At 35.4% G+C, this 17616-nt stretch overlaps 1 protein-coding gene across 2 annotated transcripts in view; it reads right to left on the bottom strand.

The window, feature by feature from the left end:
- Positions 1-17616, bottom strand: part of LOC117692238 (putative leucine-rich repeat-containing protein DDB_G0290503) — a 1014555-nt gene that overhangs the window by 727742 nt on the left and 269197 nt on the right. The gene's annotated exons all lie outside the window — the stretch shown is intronic.

The raw sequence follows: 17616 nt of genomic DNA, 5'->3' as shown, positions 1-17616 counted from the left end.
GTCATGTTGGTCTCATTGGATGATAGGAATTTGTTCTTAGTGATTCACATCAATAGCCTAGTGTACTATTGTACAATTATTATGTTTCTCTCAGAGGACATTATCAATAAGCTAGGGTATCATGCATAAGATAATATGGTTTTCTTAGGTGAACATATGTTTAGCCTACTGTACTAAGGTGGAATGGTTATGTTCTTACCAGAAGGTTTATGAATAGGCAAGTTATATTGATGTATAGATGTTGTGTTGCTCTCAGAAGACTACCAATTGCCTTAGGTACCACTATTGATGTTAAGTTTCTCTCAGTGACATTATCAATAGACAAAAAATACTAATGTGTAGCTGTTTTATTTCACTCAATAGACAGTATTCATAGGTCAGTGTACTGAATAATACCAAAGTTGTTGGGTTGATCTCAGTGGAAAGTTTGAATTGTGTCGGGTACGAATGTATGACTGTTTTGTTGTTCTTAGTAGACCGTACCAATAGCATTGGATACTTGGTATCAACTGCATCATCATTTGCCTTGAGTACTGTTATGAAACTGGATTGTACAACTGTTCAGTTGCTTTTAGTATAGCTACCAATTGGTTTGGTTCTTTAGAATAATGTTGTGTTGGTCTCAGTTGACCATATCGATGGCTTAGGGTTCTGATGTATTACTATTATGTTGCTCTCAAAGGACTGTGTGAATCGTATTGTGTAACATGTGTAACTTACGTGTTGCTCTGATTAGACGGTATCAATTGACTGAGTTACTGTTGTACAATTGGTAGCTCTTCCAATGACATTTGATCAAAAGGCTAGATTACTTATTGAAAACTGTTGTGTAAATCCTAGTGAACCGTATCATTGCCTAACATGTTATTATGAAATGCCATGTTGGTCTCATTGGATGATAGGAATTTGTTAATAGCCTGGTATACTATTGTACAATTATTATGTTTCTCTCAGAGGACCTTATGAATAAGCTAGGGTATCATACATAAGATAATATGGTTTTCTTAGGTGAACATATGTTTAGCCTACTGTACTAAGGTGCAATGGTTATGTTCTTACCAGAAGGTTTATGAATAGACAAGTTATATTAATGTATAGATGTTGTGTTGCTCTCAGAAGACTACCAATTGCCTTAGGTACCACTATTGATGTTAAGTTTCTCTCAGTGACATTATCAATAGACAAAAAATACTAATGTGTAGCTGTTTTATTTCACTCAGTAGTCAGTATTCGTAGGTCAGTGTACTGATTAATACCAGGTAAATAGGTGCTTAGTGTTTGGGTTGCTCTCAGTGGAAAGTATGAATTGTGTCGGGTACTAATGTATGACTGTTTTGTTGTTTTTAGTAGACCGTACCAATAGCATTGGATACTTGGTATCAACTGCATCATCATTTGCCTTGAGTACTGTCATGAAACTGGATTGTACAACTGTTCAGTTGCTTTTAGTATAGCTACCAATTGGTTTGGTTCTTTAGAATAATGTTGTGTTGCTCTCAGTTGACCATATCGATGGCTTAGGGTTCTGATGTATTACTATTATGTTGCTCTCAAAGGACAGTGTGAATCGTATTGTGTAACATATGTGTATCTTACGTGTTGCTCTGATTAGACGGTATCAATTGCCTGAGTTACTATTGTACAATTGGTAGCTCTTCCAATGACATTTGATCAAAAGGCTAGATTACTTACTGAAAACTGTTGTGTAAATCCTAGTGAACTGTATCATTGCCTAAGATGTTATTATGAAATGCCATGTTGGTCTCATTGGATGATAGGAATTTGTTCTTAGTGATTCACATCAATAGCCTAGTGTACTATTGTACAATTATTATGTTTCTCTCAGAGGACATTATCAATAAGCTAGGGTATCATGCATAACATAATATGGTTTTCTTAGGTGAACATATGTTTAGCCTACTGTACTAGGTTGCAATGGTTATGTTCTTACCAGGAGGTTTATGAATAGACAAGTTATATTAATGTATAGATGTTGTGTTGCACTCAGAAGACTACCAATTGCCTTAGGTACCACTATTGATGTTAAGTTTCTCTCAGTGACATTATCAATAGACAGAAAATACTAATGTGTAGCTGTTTTATTTCACTCAATAGACAGTATTCATAGGTCAGTGTACTGAATAATACCAGGTAAATAGGTGCTAAGTTGTTGGGTTGCTCTCAGTGGAAAGTATGAATTGTGTCGGGTACGAATGTATGACTGTTTCGTTGTTCTTAGTAGACCGTACCAATAGCATTGGATACTTGGTATCAACTGCATCATCATTTGCCTTGAGTACTGTTATGAAACTGGATTGTACAACTGTTCAGTTGCTTTTAGTATAGCTACCAATTGGTTTGGTTCTTTAGAATAATGTTGTGTTGGTCTCAGTTGACCATATCGATGGCTTAGGGTTCTGATGTATTACTATTATGTTGCTCTCAAAGGACTGTGTGAATCGTATTGTGTAACATGTGTAACTTACGTGTTGCTCTGATTAGACGGTATCAATTGACTGAGTTACTGTTGTACAATTGGTAGCTCTTCCAATGACATTTGATCAAAAGGCTAGATTACTTATTGAAAACTGTTGTGTTAATCCTAGTGAACCGTATCATTGCCTAACATGTTATTATGAAATGCCATGTTGGTCTCATTGGATGATAGGAATTTGTTCTTAGTGATTCACATCAATAGCCTGGTATACTATTGTACAATTATTATGTTTCTCTCAGAGGACCTTATGAATAAGCTAGGGTATCATACATAAGATAATATGGTTTTCTTAGGTGAACATATGTTTAGCCTACTGTACTAAGGTGCAATGGTTATGTTCTTACCAGAAGGTTTATGAATAGACAAGTTATATTAATGTATAGATGTTGTGTTGCTCTCAGAAGACTACCAATTGCCTTAGGTACCACTATTGATGTTAAGTTTCTCTCAGTGACATTATCAATAGACAAAAAATACTAATGTGTAGCTGTTTTATTTCACTCAGTAGTCAGTATTCATAGGTCAGTGTACTGATTAATACCAGGTAAATAGGTGCTTAGTTGTTGGGTTGCTCTCAGTGGAAAGTATGAATTGTGTCGGGTACTAATGTATGACTGTTTTGTTGTTTTTAGTAGACCGTACCAATAGCATTGGATACTTGGTATCAACTGCATCATCATTTGCCTTGAGTACTGTCATGAAACTGTATTGTACAACTGTTCAGTTGCTTTTAGTATAGCTACCAATTGGTTTGGTTCTTTAGAATAATGTTGTGTTGCTCTCAGTTGACCATATCGATGGCTTAGGGTTCTGATGTATTACTATTATGTTGCTCTCAAAGGACTGTGTGAATCGTATTGTGTAACATATGTTTAACTTACGTGTTGCTCTGATTAGACGGTATCAATTGACTGAGTTACTGTTGTACAATTGGTAGCTCTTCCAATGACATTTGATCAAAAGGCTAGATTACTTATTGAAAACTGTTGTGTTAATCCTAGTGAACTGTATTATTGCCTAAGATGTTATTATGAAATGCCATGTTGGTCTCATTGGATGATAGGAATTTGTTCTTAGTGATTCACATCAATAGCCTAGTGTACTATTGTACAATTATTATGTTTCTCTCAGAGGACATTATCAATAAGCTAGGGTATCATGCATAAGATAATATGGTTTTCTTAGGTGAACATATGTTTAGCCTACTGTACTAAGGTGGAATGGTTATGTTCTTACCAGAAGGTTTATGAATAGGCAAGTTATATTGATGTATAGATGTTGTGTTGCTCTCAGAAGACTACCAATTGCCTTAGGTACCACTATTGATGTTAAGTTTCTCTCAGTGACATTATCAATAGACAAAAAATACTAATTTGTAGCTGTTTTATTTCACTCAATAGACAGTATTCATAGGTCAGTGTACTGAATAATACCAGGTAAATAGGTGCTAAGTTGTTGGGTTGATCTCAGTGGAAAGTTTGAATTGTGTCGTGTACGAATGTATGACTGTTTTGTTGTTCTTAGTAGACCGTACCAATAGCATTGGATACTTGGTATCAACTGCATCATCATTTGCCTTGAGTACTGTTATGAAACTGGATTGTACAACTGTTCAGTTGCTTTTAGTATAGCTACCAATTGGTTTGGTTCTTTAGAATAATGTTGTGTTGGTCTCAGTTGACCATATCGATGGCTTAGGGTTCTGATGTATTACTATTATGTTGCTCTCAAAGGACTGTGTGAATCGTATTGTGTAACATGTGTAACTTACGTGTTGCTCTGATTAGACGGTATCAATTGACTGAGTTACTGTTGTACAATTGGTAGCTCTTCCAATGACATTTGATCAAAAGGCTAGATTACTTATTGAAAACTGTTGTGTTAATCCTAGTGAACTGTATCATTGCCTAAGATGTTATTATGAAATGTCATGTTGGTCTCATTGGATGATAGGAATTTGTTCTTAGTGATTCACATCAATAGCCTAGTGTACTATTGTACAATTATTATGTTTCTCTCAGAGGACATTATCAATAAGCTAGGGTATCATGCATAAGATAATATGGTTTTCTTAGGTGAACATATGTTTAGCCTACTGTACTAAGGTGGAATGGTTATGTTCTTACCAGAAGGTTTATGAATAGGCAAGTTATATTGATGTATAGATGTTGTGTTGCTCTCAGAAGACTACCAATTGCCTTAGGTACCACTATTGATGTTAAGTTTCTCTCAGTGACATTATCAATAGACAAAAAATACTAATGTGTAGCTGTTTTATTTCACTCAATAGACAGTATTCATAGGTCAGTGTACTGAATAATACCAAAGTTGTTGGGTTGATCTCAGTGGAAAGTTTGAATTGTGTCGGGTACGAATGTATGACTGTTTTGTTGTTCTTAGTAGACCGTACCAATAGCATTGGATACTTGGTATCAACTGCATCATCATTTGCCTTGAGTACTGTTATGAAACTGGATTGTACAACTGTTCAGTTGCTTTTAGTATAGCTACCAATTGGTTTGGTTCTTTAGAATAATGTTGTGTTGGTCTCAGTTGACCATATCGATGGCTTAGGGTTCTGATGTATTACTATTATGTTGCTCTCAAAGGACTGTGTGAATCGTATTGTGTAACATGTGTAACTTACGTGTTGCTCTGATTAGACGGTATCAATTGACTGAGTTACTGTTGTACAATTGGTAGCTCTTCCAATGACATTTGATCAAAAGGCTAGATTACTTATTGAAAACTGTTGTGTAAATCCTAGTGAACCGTATCATTGCCTAACATGTTATTATGAAATGCCATGTTGGTCTCATTGGATGATAGGAATTTGTTAATAGCCTGGTATACTATTGTACAATTATTATGTTTCTCTCAGAGGACCTTATGAATAAGCTAGGGTATCATACATAAGATAATATGGTTTTCTTAGGTGAACATATGTTTAGCCTACTGTACTAAGGTGCAATGGTTATGTTCTTACCAGAAGGTTTATGAATAGACAAGTTATATTAATGTATAGATGTTGTGTTGCTCTCAGAAGACTACCAATTGCCTTAGGTACCACTATTGATGTTAAGTTTCTCTCAGTGACATTATCAATAGACAAAAAATACTAATGTGTAGCTGTTTTATTTCACTCAGTAGTCAGTATTCGTAGGTCAGTGTACTGATTAATACCAGGTAAATAGGTGCTTAGTGTTTGGGTTGCTCTCAGTGGAAAGTATGAATTGTGTCGGGTACTAATGTATGACTGTTTTGTTGTTTTTAGTAGACCGTACCAATAGCATTGGATACTTGGTATCAACTGCATCATCATTTGCCTTGAGTACTGTCATGAAACTGGATTGTACAACTGTTCAGTTGCTTTTAGTATAGCTACCAATTGGTTTGGTTCTTTAGAATAATGTTGTGTTGCTCTCAGTTGACCATATCGATGGCTTAGGGTTCTGATGTATTACTATTATGTTGCTCTCAAAGGACAGTGTGAATCGTATTGTGTAACATATGTGTATCTTACGTGTTGCTCTGATTAGACGGTATCAATTGCCTGAGTTACTATTGTACAATTGGTAGCTCTTCCAATGACATTTGATCAAAAGGCTAGATTACTTACTGAAAACTGTTGTGTAAATCCTAGTGAACTGTATCATTGCCTAAGATGTTATTATGAAATGCCATGTTGGTCTCATTGGATGATAGGAATTTGTTCTTAGTGATTCACATCAATAGCCTAGTGTACTATTGTACAATTATTATGTTTCTCTCAGAGGACATTATCAATAAGCTAGGGTATCATGCATAACATAATATGGTTTTGTTAGGTGAACATATGTTTAGCCTACTGTACTAGGTTGCAATGGTTATGTTCTTACCAGGAGGTTTATGAATAGACAAGTTATATTAATGTATAGATGTTGTGTTGCACTCAGAAGACTACCAATTGCCTTAGGTACCACTATTGATGTTAAGTTTCTCTCAGTGACATTATCAATAGACAGAAAATACTAATGTGTAGCTGTTTTATTTCACTCAATAGACAGTATTCATAGGTCAGTGTACTGAATAATACCAGGTAAATAGGTGCTAAGTTGTTGGGTTGCTCTCAGTGGAAAGTATGAATTGTGTCGGGTACGAATGTATGACTGTTTCGTTGTTCTTAGTAGACCGTACCAATAGCATTGGATACTTGGTATCAACTGCATCATCATTTGCCTTGAGTACTGTTATGAAACTGGATTGTACAACTGTTCAGTTGCTTTTAGTATAGCTACCAATTGGTTTGGTTCTTTAGAATAATGTTGTGTTGGTCTCAGTTGACCATATCGATGGCTTAGGGTTCTGATGTATTACTATTATGTTGCTCTCAAAGGACTGTGTGAATCGTATTGTGTAACATGTGTAACTTACGTGTTGCTCTGATTAGACGGTATCAATTGACTGAGTTACTGTTGTACAATTGGTAGCTCTTCCAATGACATTTGATCAAAAGGCTAGATTACTTATTGAAAACTGTTGTGTTAATCCTAGTGAACCGTATCATTGCCTAACATGTTATTATGAAATGCCATGTTGGTCTCATTGGATGATAGGAATTTGTTCTTAGTGATTCACATCAATAGCCTGGTATACTATTGTACAATTATTATGTTTCTCTCAGAGGACCTTATGAATAAGCTAGGGTATCATACATAAGATAATATGGTTTTCTTAGGTGAACATATGTTTAGCCTACTGTACTAAGGTGCAATGGTTATGTTCTTACCAGAAGGTTTATGAATAGACAAGTTATATTAATGTATAGATGTTGTGTTGCTCTCAGAAGACTACCAATTGCCTTAGGTACCACTATTGATGTTAAGTTTCTCTCAGTGACATTATCAATAGACAAAAAATACTAATGTGTAGCTGTTTTATTTCACTCAGTAGTCAGTATTCATAGGTCAGTGTACTGATTAATACCAGGTAAATAGGTGCTTAGTTGTTGGGTTGCTCTCAGTGGAAAGTATGAATTGTGTCGGGTACTAATGTATGACTGTTTTGTTGTTTTTAGTAGACCGTACCAATAGCATTGGATACTTGGTATCAACTGCATCATCATTTGCCTTGAGTACTGTCATGAAACTGGATTGTACAACTGTTCAGTTGCTTTTAGTATAGCTACCAATTGGTTTGGTTCTTTAGAATAATGTTGTGTTGCTCTCAGTTGACCATATCGATGGCTTAGGGTTCTGATGTATTACTATTATGTTGCTCTCAAAGGACAGTGTGAATCGTATTGTGTAACATATGTGTATCTTACGTGTTGCTCTGATTAGACGGTATCAATTGCCTGAGTTACTATTGTACAATTGGTAGCTCTTCCAATGACATTTGATCAAAAGGCTAGATTACTTACTGAAAACTGTTGTGTAAATCCTAGTGAACTGTATCATTGCCTAAGATGTTATTATGAAATGCCATGTTGGTCTCATTGGATGATAGGAATTTGTTCTTAGTGATTCACATCAATAGCCTAGTGTACTATTGTACAATTATTATGTTTCTCTCAGAGGACATTATCAATAAGCTAGGGTATCATGCATAACATAATATGGTTTTCTTAGGTGAACATATGTTTAGCCTACTGTACTAGGTTGCAATGGTTATGTTCTTACCAGGAGGTTTATGAATAGACAAGTTATATTAATGTATAGATGTTGTGTTGCACTCAGAAGACTACCAATTGCCTTAGGTACCACTATTGATGTTAAGTTTCTCTCAGTGACATTATCAATAGACAGAAAATACTAATGTGTAGCTGTTTTATTTCACTCAATAGACAGTATTCATAGGTCAGTGTACTGATTAATACCAGGTAAATAGGTGCTAAGTTGTTGGGTTGCTCTCAGTGGAAAGTTTGAATTGTGTCGGGTACGAATGTATGACTGTTTTGTTGTTCTTAGTAGACCGTACCAATAGCATTGGATACTTGGTATCAACTGCATCATCATTTGCCTTGAGTACTGTTATGAAACTGGATTGTACAACTGTTCAGTTGCTTTTAGTATAGCTACCAATTGGTTTGGTTCTTTAGAATAATGTTGTGTTGGTCTCAGTTGACCATATCGATGGCTTAGGGTTCTGATGTATTACTATTATGTTGCTCTCAAAGGACTGTGTGAATCGTATTGTGTAACATGTGTAACTTACGTGTTGCTCTGATTAGACGGTATCAATTGACTGAGTTACTGTTGTACAATTGGTAGCTCTTCCAATGACATTTGATCAAAAGGCTAGATTACTTATTGAAAACTGTTGTGTTAATCTTAGTGAACCGTATCATTGCCTAACATGTTATTATGAAATGTCATGTTGGTCTCATTGGATGATAGGAATTTGTTCTTAGTGATTCACATCAATAGCCTGGTATACTATTGTACAATTATTATGTTTCTCTCAGAGGACCTTATGAATAAGCTAGGGTATCATACATAAGATAATATGGTTTTCTTAGGTGAACATATGTTTAGCCTACTGTACTAAGGTGCAATGGTTATGTTCTTACCAGAAGGTTTATGAATAGACAAGTTATATTAATGTATAGATGTTGTGTTGCTCTCAGAAGACTACCAATTGCCTTAGGTACCACTATTGATGTTAAGTTTCTCTCAGTGACATTATCAATAGACAAAAAATACTAATGTGTAGCTGTTTTATTTCACTCAGTAGTCAGTATTCGTAGGTCAGTGTACTGATTAATACCAGGTAAATAGGTGCTTAGTTGTTGGGTTGCTCTCAGTGGAAAGTATGAATTGTGTCGGGTACTAATGTATGACTGTTTTGTTGTTTTTAGTAGACCGTACCAATAGCATTGGATACTTGGTATCAACTGCATCATCATTTGCCTTGAGTACTGTCATGAAACTGGATTGTACAACTGTTCAGTTGCTTTTAGTATAGCTACCAATTGGTTTGGTTCTTTAGAATAATGTTGTGTTGCTCTCAGTTGACCATATCGATGGCTTAGGGTTCTGATGTATTACTATTATGTTGCTCTCAAAGGACAGTGTGAATCGTATTGTGTAACATATGTGTATCTTACGTGTTGCTCTGATTAGACGGTATCAATTGCCTGAGTTACTATTGTACAATTGGTAGCTCTTCCAATGACATTTGATCAAAAGGCTAGATTACTTACTGAAAACTGTTGTGTAAATCCTAGTGAACTGTATCATTGCCTAAGATGTTATTATGAAATGCCATGTTGGTCTCATTGGATGATAGGAATTTGTTCTTAGTGATTCACATCAATAGCCTAGTGTACTATTGTACAATTATTATGTTTCTCTCAGAGGACATTATCAATAAGCTAGGGTATCATGCATAACATAATATGGTTTTCTTAGGTGAACATATGTTTAGCCTACTGTACTAGGTTGCAATGGTTATGTTCTTACCAGGAGGTTTATGAATAGACAAGTTATATTAATGTATAGATGTTGTGTTGCACTCAGAAGACTACCAATTGCCTTAGGTACCACTATTGATGTTAAGTTTCTCTCAGTGACATTATCAATAGACAGAAAATACTAATGTGTAGCTGTTTTATTTCACTCAATAGACAGTATTCATAGGTCAGTGTACTGATTAATACCAGGTAAATAGGTGCCAAGTTGTTGGGTTGCTCTCAGTGGAAAGTTTGAATTGTGTCGGGTACGAATGTATGACTGTTTTGTTGTTCTTAGTAGACCGTACTAATAGCATTGGATACTTGGTATCAACTGCATCATCATATGCCTTGAGTACTGTTATGAAACTGGATTGTACAACTGTTCAGTTGCTTTTAGTATAGCTACCAATTGTTTTGGTTCTTTAGAATAATGTTGTGTTGGTCTCAGTTGACCATATCGATGGCTTAGGGTTCTGATGTATTACTATTATGTTGCTCTCAAAGGACAGTGTGAATCGTATTGTGTAACATATGTGTAACTTACGTGTTGCTCTGATTAGACGGTATCAATTGCCTGAGTTACTGTTGTACAATTGGTAGCTCTTCCAATGACATTTGATCAAAAGGCTAGATTACTTATTGAAAACTGTTGTGTAAATCCTAGTGAACTGTATCATTGCCTAAGATGTTATTATGAAATGTCATGTTGGTCTCATTGGATGATAGGAATTTGTTCTTAGTGATTCACATCAATAGCCTAGTGTACTATTGTACAATTATTATGTTTCTCTCAGAGGACATTATCAATAAGCTAGGGTATCGTGCATAAGATAATATGGTTTTCTTAGGTGAACATATGTTTAGCCTACTGTACTAAGGTGGAATGGTTATGTTCTTACCAGAAGGTTTATGAATAGGCAACCCTAGTTATATTAATGTATAGATGATGTGTTGCTCTCAGAAGACTACCAATTGCCTTAGGTACCACTATTGATGTTAAGTTTCTCTCAGTGACATTATCAATAGACAAAAAATACTAATGTGTAGCTGTTTTATTTCACTCAATAGACAGTATTCATAGGTCAGTGTACTGATTAATACCCGGTAAATAGGTGCTAAGTTGTTGGGTTGCTCTCAGTGGAAAGTTTGAATTGTGTCGGGTACGAATGTATGACTGTTTTGTTGTTCTTAGTAGACCGTACCAATAGCATTGGATACTTGGTATCAACTGCATCATCATTTGCCTTGAGAACTGTTATGAAACTGGATTGTACAACTGTTCATTTGCTTTTAGTATAGCTACCAATTGGTTTGGTTCTTTAGAATAATGTTGTGTTGGTCTCAGTTGACCATATCGATGGCTTAGGGTTCTGATGTATTACTATTATGTTGCTCTCAAAGGACAGTGTGAATCGTATTGTGTAACATGTGTAACTTACGTGTTGCTCTGATTAGACGGTATCAATTGCCTGAGTTACTGTTGTACAATTGGTAGCTCTTCCAATGACATTTGATCAAAAGGCTAGATTACTTATTGAAAACTGTTGTGTTAATCCTAGTGAACTGTATCATTGCCTAAGATGTTATTATGAAATGCCATGTTGGTCTCATTGGATGATAGGAATTTGTTCTTAGTGATTCACATCAATAGCCTAGTGTACTATTGTACAATTATTATGTTTCTCTCAGAGGACATTATCAATAAGCTAGGGTATCATGCATAAGATAATATGGTTTTGTTAGGTGAACATATGTTTAGCCTACTGTACTAAGGTGGAATGGTTATGTTCTTACCAGAAGGTTTATGAATAGGCAAGTTATATTGATGTATAGATGTTGTGTTGCTCTCAGAAGACTACCAATTGCCTTAGGTACCACTATTGATGTTAAGTTTCTCTCAGTGACATTATCAATAGACAAAAAATACTAATGTGTAGCTGTTTTATTTCACTCAATAGACAGTATTCATTGGTCAGTGTACTGAATAATACCAGGTAAATAGGTGCTAAGTTGTTGGGTTGATCTCAGTGGAAAGTTTGAATTGTGTCGGGTACGAATGTATGACTGTTTTGTTGTTCTTAGTAGACCGTACCAATAGCATTGGATACTTGGTATCAACTGCATCATCATTTGCCTTGAGAACTGTTATGAAACTGGATTGTACAACTGTTCAGTTGCTTTTAGTATAGCTACCAATTGGTTTGGTTCTTTAGAATAATGTTGTGTTGGTCTCAGTTGACCATAGCGATGGCTTAGGGTTCTGATGTATTACTATTATGTTGCTCTCAAAGGACATTGTGAATCGTATTGTGTAACATGTGTAACTTACGTGTTGCTCTGATTAGACGGTATCAATTGACTGAGTTACTATTGTACAATTGGTAGCTCTTCCAATGACATTTGATCAAAAGGCTAGATTACTTATTGAAAACTGTTGTGTTAATCCTAGTGAACTGTATCATTGCCTAAGATGTTATTATGAAATGCCATGTTGGTCTCATTGGATGATAGGAATTTGTTCTTAGTGATTCACATCAATAGCCTAGTGTACTATTGTACAATTATTATGTTTCTCTCAGAGGACATTATCAATAAGCTAGGTATCATGCATAAGATAATATGGTTTTCTTAGGTGAAAATATGTTTAGCCTACTGTACTAAGGTGGAATGGTTATGTTCTTACCAGGAGGTTTATGAATAGACAAGTTATATTAATGTATAGATGTTGTGTTGCTCTGAGAAGACTACCAATTGCCTTAGGTACCACTATTGATGTTAAGTTTCTCTCAGTGACATTATCAATAGACAAAAAATACTAATGTGTAGCTGTTTTATTTCACTCAATAGACAGTATTCATAGGTCAGTGTACTGATTAATACCCGGTAAATAGGTGCTAAGTTGTTGGGTTGCTCTCAGTGGAAAGTTTGAATTGTGTCGGGTACGAATGTATGACTGTTTTGTTGTTCTTAGTAGACCGTACCAATAGCATTGGATACTTGGTATCAACTGCATCATCATTTGCCTTGAGAACTGTTATGAAACTGGATTGTACAACTGTTCAGTTGCTTTTAGTATAGCTACCAATTGGTTTGGTTCTTTAGAATAATGTTGTGTTGGTCTCAGTTGACCATATCGATGGCTTAGGGTTCTGATGTATTACTATTATGTTGCTCTCAAAGGACATTGTGAATCGTATTGTGTAACATGTGTAACTTACGTGTTGCTCTGATTAGACGGTATCAATTGACTGAGTTACTGTTGTACAATTGGTAGCTCTTCCAATGACATTTGATCAAAAGGCTAGATTACTTATTGAAAACTGTTGTGTTAATCCTAGTGAACTGTATCATTGCCTAAGATGTTATTATGAAATGCCATGTTGGTCTCATTGGATGATAGGAATTTGTTCTTAGTGATTCACATCAATAGCCTAGTGTACTATTGTACAATTATTATGTTTCTCTCAGAGGACATTATCAATAAGCTAGGGTATCATGCATAAGATAATATGGTTTTCTTAGGTGAAAATATGTTTAGCCTACTGTACTAAGGTGGAATGGTTATGTTCTTACCAGGAGGTTTATGAATAGACAAGTTATATTAATGTATAGATGTTGTGTTGCTCTCAGAAGACTACCAATTGCCTTAGGTACCACTATTGATGTTAAGTTTCTCTCAGTGACATTATCAATAGACAAAAAATACTAATGTGTAGCTGTTTTATTTCACTCAATAGACAGTATTCATAGGTCAGTGTACTGATTAATACCCGGTAAATAGGTGCTAAGTTGTTGGGTTGCTCTCAGTGGAAAGTTTGAATTGTGTCGGGTACGAATGTATGACTGTTTTGTTGTTCTTAGTAGACCGTACCAATAGCATTGGATACTTGGTATCAACTGCATCATCATTTGCCTTGAGAACTGTTATGAAACTGGATTGTACAACTGTTCAGTTGCTTTTAGTATAGCTACCAATTGGTTTGGTTCTTTAGAATAATGTTGTGTTGGTCTCAGTTGACCATATCGATGGCTTAGGGTTCTGATGTATTACTATTATGTTGCTCTCAAAGGACAGTGTGAATCGTATTGTGTAACATGTGTAACTTACGTGTTGCTCTGATTAGACGGTATCAATTGACTGAGTTACTGTTGTACAATTGGTAGCTCTTCCAATGACATTTGATCAAAAGGCTAGATTACTTATTGAAAACAGTTGTGTTAATCCTAGTGAACTGTATCATTGCCTAAGATGTTATTATGAAATGCCATGTTGGTCTGATTGGATGATAGGAATTTGTTCTTAGTGATTCACATCAATAGCCTAGTGTACTATTGTACAATTATTATGTTTCTCTCAGAGGACATTATCAATAAGCTAGGGTATCATGCATAAGATAATATGGTTTTCTTAGGTGAAAATATGTTTAGCCTACTGTACTAAGGTGGAATGGTTATGTTCTTACCAGGAGGTTTATGAATAGACAAGTTATATTAATGTATAGATGTTGTGTTGCTCTGAGAAGACTACCAATTGCCTTAGGTACCACTATTGATGTTAAGTTTCTCTCAGTGACATTATCAATAGACAAAAAATACTAATGTGTAGCTGTTTTATTTCACTCAATAGACAGTATTCATAAGTCAGTGTACTGATTAATACCAGGTAAATAGGTGCTAAGTTGTTGGGTTGATCTCAGTGGAAAGTTTGAATTGTGTCGGGTACGAATGTATGACTGTTTTGTTGTTCTTAGTAGACCGTACCAATAGCATTGGATACTTGGTATCAACTGCATCATCATTTGCCTTGAGAACTGTTATGAAACTGGATTGTACAACTGTTCAGTTGCTTTTAGTATAGCTACCAATTGGTTTGGTTCTTTAGAATAATGTTGTGTTGGTCTCAGTTGACCATAGCGATGGCTTAGGGTTCTGATGTATTACTATTATGTTGCTCTCAAAGGACATTGTGAATCGTATTGTGTAACATGTGTAACTTACGTGTTGCTCTGATTAGACGGTATCAATTGCCTGAGTTACTGTTGTACAATTGGTAGCTCTTCCAATGACATTTGATCAAAAGGCTAGATTACTTATTGAAAACTGTTGTGTTAATCCTAGTGAACTGTATCATTGCCTAAGATGTTATTATGAAATGCCATGTTGGTCTCATTGGATGATAGGAATTTGTTCTTAGTGATTCACATCAATAGCCTAGTGTACTATTGTACAATTATTATGTTTCTCTCAGAGGACATTATCAATAAGCTAGGGTATCATGCATAAGATAATATGGTTTTCTTAGGTGAACATATGTTTAGCCTACTGTACTAAGGTGGAATGGTTATGTTCTTACCAGAAGGTTTATGAATAGGCAAGTTAATATAATGTATAGATGTTGTGTTGCTCTCAGAAGACTACCAATTGCCTTAGGTACCACTATTGATGTTAAGTTTCTCTCAGTGACATTATCAATAGACAAAAAATACTAATGTGTAGCTGTTTTATTTCACTCAGTAGACAGTATTCATAAGTCAGTGTACTGATTAATACCAGGTAAATAGGTGCTAAGTTGTTGGGTTGATCTCAGTGGAAAGTTTGAATTGTGTCGGGTACGAATGTATGACTGTTTTGTTGTTCTTAGTAGACCGTACCAATAGCATTGGATACTTGGTATCAACTGCATCATCATTTGCCTTGAGAACTGTTATGAAACTGGATTGTACAACTGTTCAGTTGCTTTTAGTATAGCTACCAATTGGTTTGGTTCTTTAGAATAATGTTGTGTTGGTCTCAGTTGACCATAGCGATGGCTTAGGGTTCTGATGTATTACTATTATGTTGCTCTCAAAGGACATTGTGAATCGTATTGTGTAACATGTGTAACTTACGTGTTGCTCTGATTAGACGGTATCAATTGACTGAGTTACTATTGTACAATTGGTAGCTCTTCCAATGACATTTGATCAAAAGGCTAGATTACTTATTGAAAACTGTTGTGTTAATCCTAGTGAACTGTATCATTGCCTAAGATGTTATTATGAAATGCCATGTTGGTCTCATTGGATGATAGGAATTTGTTCTTAGTGATTCACATCAATAGCCTAGTGTACTATTGTACAATTATTATGTTTCTCTCAGAGGACATCAATAAGCTAGGGTATCATGCATAAGATAATATGGTTTTCTTAGGTGAAAATATGTTTAGCCTACTGTACTAAGGTGGAATGGTTATGTTCTTACCAGGAGGTTTATGAATAGACAAGTTATATTAATGTATAGATGTTGTGTTGCTCTCAGAAGACTACCAATTGCCTTAGGTACCACTATTGATGTTAAGTTTCTCTCAGTGACATTATCAATAGACAAAAAATACTAATGTGTAGCTGTTTTATTTCACTCAATAGACAGTATTCATAGGTCAGTGTACTGATTAATACCCGGTAAATAGGTGCTAAGTTGTTGGGTTGCTCTCAGTGGAAAGTTTGAATTGTGTCGGGTACGAATGTATGACTGTTTTGTTGTTCTTAGTAGACCGTACCAATAGCATTGGATACTTGGTATCAACTGCATCATCATTTGCCTTGAGAACTGTTATGAAACTGGATTGTACAACTGTTCAGTTGCTTTTAGTATAGCTACCAATTGGTTTGGTTCTTTAGAATAATGTTGTGTTGGTCTCAGTTGACCATATCGATGGCTTAGGGTTCTGATGTATTACTATTATGTTGCTCTCAAAGGACAGTGTGAATCGTATTGTGTAACATGTGTAACTTACGTGTTGCTCTGATTAGACGGTATCAATTGACTGAGTTACTGTTGTACAATTGGTAGCTCTTCCAATGACATTTGATCAAAAGGCTAGATTACTTATTGAAAACTGTTGTGTTAATCCTAGTGAACTGTATCATTGCCTAAGATGTTATTATGAAATGCCATGTTGGTCTCATTGGATGATAGGAATTTGTTCTTAGTGATTCACATCAATAGCCTAGTGTACTATTGTACAATTATTATGTTTCTCTCAGAGGACATCAATAAGCTAGGGTATCATGCATAAGATAATATGGTTTTCTTAGGTGAAAATATGTTTAGCCTACTGTACTAAGGTGGAATGGTTATGTTCTTACCAGGAGGTTTATGAATAGACAAGTTATATTAATGTATAGATGTTGTGTTGCTCTGAGAAGACTACCAATTGCCTTAGGTACCACTATTGATGTTAAGTTTCTCTCAGTGACATTATCAATAGACAAAAAATACTAATGTGTAGCTGTTTTATTTCACTCAATAGACAGTATTCATAAGGTCAGTGTACTGATTAATACCCGGTAAATAGGTGCTAAGTTGTTGGGTTGCTCTCAGTGGAAAGTTTGAATTGTGTCGGGTACGAATGTATGACTGTTTTGTTGTTCTTAGTAGACCGTACCAATAGCATTGGATACTTGGTATCAACTGCATCATCATTTGCCTTGAGAACTGTTATGAAACTGGATTGTACAACTGTTCAGTTGCTTTTAGTATAGCTACCAATTGGTTTGGTTCTTTAGAATAATGTTGTGTTGGTCTCAGTTGACCATATCGATGGCTTAGGGTTCTGATGTATTACTATTATGTTGCTCTCAAAGGACAGTGTGAATCGTATTGTGTAACATGTGTAACTTACGTGTTGCTCTGATTAGACGGT

Source organism: Magallana gigas, chromosome 9 (assembly GCF_963853765.1).
Source record: "Magallana gigas chromosome 9, xbMagGiga1.1, whole genome shotgun sequence".
Classification (NCBI taxonomy): Eukaryota; Metazoa; Mollusca; class Bivalvia; order Ostreida; family Ostreidae; genus Magallana; species Magallana gigas.
The sequence above is the reverse complement of the archived record's forward strand: the minus strand, read 5'-3'. Positions and strand labels throughout refer to the sequence as shown.